The sequence below is a fragment of the Gavialis gangeticus genome, unplaced genomic scaffold (genome assembly GCF_001723915.1).
Source record: "Gavialis gangeticus isolate Ggan-Ray unplaced genomic scaffold, GavGan_comp1, whole genome shotgun sequence".
NCBI lineage: Eukaryota > Metazoa > Chordata > Crocodylia > Gavialidae > Gavialis > Gavialis gangeticus.
The window spans coordinates 13,261,935-13,266,014 of NW_017729001.1; the positions used below are offsets into that span (position 1 = coordinate 13,261,935).

General features: G+C 43.8%; 1 protein-coding gene across 1 annotated transcript in view; it reads left to right on the forward strand.

Annotated features, from left to right (window-relative positions):
• Positions 1 to 4,080, forward strand: part of UPB1 (beta-ureidopropionase 1) — a 72,052-nt gene that overhangs the window by 29,890 nt on the left and 38,082 nt on the right. The gene's annotated exons all lie outside the window — the stretch shown is intronic.

A 4,080-nucleotide genomic window follows, 5' to 3' on the forward strand; every position in this document is an offset into this window, starting at 1 on the left:
CTAGGATCTGGAACCAACTTCCAAGGGAAGTGGTGCTGGGGGTCTTTAAGAGGAGGATTGACAATTACCTAGCTGGGGTCATATGAGCCTAGTATTCACTCCTGCCCAGGGCAGGGGGTTGAACATGATCTACTTAGGTCCCTTCCGACCCTACAGCTATGAAACAGCTAGCACTTTTCTGGTTTAAGACTAGTTTTGGCCCCTTTCTAAATCTGATACCAATGCTTCTCACATGTGAAAAAAGTAGAACAAGGAGAAATGTCATTCAATAGTAGAGTGTATGAAGAAATCAACAATATACAGCAGAGGGGCCAATTTAAAATGGACAGAAAACAATTTCCCCCTATCGCAACATCCCACAGAACCTCCCTAGGGTGGATAAAAGAACCAAACATGGGCAAGAAGGAAGCTGTTTAGCCTTGACTAATTAAAAACTTCTCTAATCCCTCTGACACCTTTTCCTTTGCTAATTCATCCACCTTTTTTACATCTGGAATACTTTGGATCATAAATTAGCTGTAAGAGTTTTCACTGCTGGATGGGAAGTAAGAGGGGGTCTTTTGGCCCCAGATATTACTTATTAATGGTATTAATAACACGAGGCTTGTGAGATCACGGAGTAGTGCTGTGTCACAGGTGCCTGTTAATGCTTCAGTTGCTCTAGAAAGGCCTTTGTGTCAGCATCAGGGAATGACAGTGAAAGAAATCGTCAGGAAACGTGATGTACGTGCTAACAGCAGGATCCCGGAGGAAGACAGACATTCCATGGAGAACATACACACGCAATAATTATGCAGGAAAGCAAAATTCTGCTTTATAACACAAGCCTGCCTCCTAGCCCTGACCTGTGGCCATGTTCAGTCTTCATTCCTGTCTTGAGTTACAGTGGAAAGATTTTGCTTGTTTGTTTGAACCAGTCCTTGAGTCTTTCCCAGTCTTGGCCTAAATCCTGGATTTGCTTGGCTTGTAATTTCATTCTGTCTCTCAGAGTCCAGCGTGCCTCTCAGTTTTATACCAGGGACACAAATGTGGAGCTGTTTGGAAATAATCTTCATAGCTTGTGTTGCATACCTATAGGGGTATAGGCAGCTGCTGGGAACAGAGTCCTACAGGAATTGACTCTGGACTGTTTTTACCAAGATCCAGTTACAGCACAGGGATGGTGTCGGACTCCCCGCTCTGGGTAATGTGGTGAGGTGATTGCTGGGAAGATTGCAGCCAGGTGGGTACCCAGTTTCTTACTCTGGAACCTAGCATCTCCAGGCTTTTACTTCTGGACTAGTCCTATCACAGACACCCCTGACATCCAGCTGTTTAATAAAAATGAAATGTTAAAAAACATATGCATCTTTTAGAACGTACTGTACAGTTATTGTAACATCCATTCTTGGGTTGGCTATCTTCATCTGAGCGGCTTGTCACAGCAATCTGCACTGTCAGAGGGTTTAGTTATTGCACAGAATTCACCAGTTTTAGATGGTTTGGGTGATGCAGAACCTTGGTAAAGGCTGAATTTTAGACTTGGGATAAGGTATAAGATCTGGATTGGATGGTGTAAATCTGATCTCTCTCTAGAACAGATTGAGTTGGAATGTTCAAATTTGCATCCAGCCTCTCTCTCTGTCCCTCTGGGACATGCCTTATTAGCTTGCCTTGTTGCTGAAATTAGTACTTTGGAAGTTTATTTTGCTGGCTGGAATGTTCCTTTATCCACACACAGTCCTAAAAAAATAGCCTGATCTCCCTCCATTCTTATTATGACTTTGTGCCTTGTCATTTCCTATTCAATGCTGCCTTGGCTCTATTGATGCTGAGTTGTTGATCTGGTGCACAGGAAATGTATTGCATTGTTTTTTCAGGTCTCTTCTGTTCATGAATGTGGTTTTTTTCAGGGGCTTCAACTTCATTGAGCTTAAGTCCATTTCCTACACACAGTACAATTCAAATGAGCCTAACAAATAGGCCACCAAAAGAAAAGTCATTAGAAGTTCATGCTAAGAATAGAAGAACTTGAAGAGTTCAGCTATGTGACCTCCTTCAGGAATTGAATACAATATAGACGTGCTGCTCTGTTTTTTCTTTTTTTGTTTGCAGTGTAACAGAAAAAAACATGGTGAATTCCAAAACAAGGCCAGGCCCTTCTGCTTGTTCCCAGTGCTCCTGGAACAACAATGCTAAAGAATATTTTGGCTGTTAGCTGAAATCTGGGCAATGACATGCAAATGAGCTATGCAATGGTCCTTTAACTTTCCTTGCAGTTTCAGCTTGGTATACCATTGATTTTCTGTTGTACAGTGCTTATAAATGCCTACCGTCTTTTCCCCATAAAGTGGATGAAGTTATCTACTAGATACAGCCATTACAGCCTGGCTAGTAGAGCACTTTAGGATCTTCAGGTGAAAGCTGCTTTATCAGTGTCAGTCAGTCCTTTGTTGGTGAAACAAAAATATGTCCTCCAAAAAAGCTGGTTAAAAGCTAATGATATTCAGGTACTGGTAACCGGTATTGCCAAGTCTGCTTGGCCACACAAGTGGAATTGAGCTTGTTTTTTGTTGGGTTTTTTAAAGTTTTTTTAAGTTTCTATTTGAAATGGATTGGGCTTGTTTTTAAAGGCAGTGACGCTTTTTTTTTCTCATGAAACTTGGCAACACTGGTGGTAACTTAGGAGTTTAATAGAAACTCTTAGATAAATGAGATATTGTACTAACTAGTAACAGTCTAGATGTGTTCTTAATTTTAAAACTGTTTTGTCACCTTTTCTTTTGCATCTTAACATCTTCTTCATTATAGATCTTTAAAAAAATCCCTAAAAGACTAGAGAATTAGTTATGGGCATCTCTGTGTCTTGCCTAAGTATTTTTCCATTTCCAATGTAAACATCAAATCAGTGCATCTGCCCCTCCAGTATACTTTGCATATAAGGTATTACTGCAACATTTTTGGATAAAGAAGTGCATTTGGGGACAAAAAGTAAAGACTGTTTCCCAGTAGCATTTTGAAATGCCAGATTATTCCTGGATTCTTGCTGTGTAAAGTTAAATATTAGTCACTCTTCCCTGACAGACTTTTATTTAAGAGGCTTAATATTTAACTTGAAAGCCCTGGCAATCACAAACACTAAGTGCTGTGTGTTGCCATGTTCTGTAGGAGATGTGCAAAGCAGACTCTCAAAATCATGATTTTGATTTATTTAGGTGTGTGTAACCGTCTCTGGGCTCAGTAACCTGTTTTTTCATTGGAACAAAATACATGCACATTATTCATTTCACAGTAATACCTAGAAATGGAAAACTGTGGCCATTAGCTACTGACTGTAGTGAGAATAATAGGGTTGAAACAGGATGGCTTTCTGGTATTCACTGAAGGACTGATCCTTTCTTCATACCCAGTGTTCCTTGTCTCAGATTAGTGTCTAAACGGAGATTGGTACATTGCCTCCTTCTTTTGTTTGATCTGTCCTTTGTGTGGCAGATTGATTCTCTCTGGTTCTAGGATGATTTTCCAGTGATAACATAGGGCTCAAAGCCAAGCTGAGAGGACTGGGTTAATCATTACTGTGCCTGGTTCCTGCAAAGTGTCTTACTGCAATTGAAAATGGACCCACGTTCTGGAAACCACGACGTGTTACATAAAGCACGAACGTGTGAACAAGTTCCTTTAGCTCCCTGTCCTGCTGCGGCTGCGCCTACTGGCTAGCATGGCTGAAGGGCCTCACTGGGAGATGGGGCCCAAAGCCCCCCTGGGCAGCAAAGGCAGGGCCTGCCCTTCCCAAGGGATTCTAGCAATGCTTAGGGCCCCGTGTGCTGGGGGTTGGCCTGAGCGGTGGGAGACTCTCGGGACTTGTCCGGGTCCAGCCCAGGGTGGCTGGGGCCAAGTGGCAGCTGGGCCGTGGAGAGAGCCTGGGACGTGGCCATCAGACCTTTGGACACCGGCCCTGGCCCGGGCCCCAGAAGGGGCAGCCTCAGCTGGCCCTCTGAGGCAGCGGCGTGCCCGGGCGGGGGCGGGGGGTCCTGCCGGGGGCGTAGCCAAAGGGCCCCGGGGAGAGGTCCTGTTGGGGGCGTGGCCCGGCTGGGGGCGTGC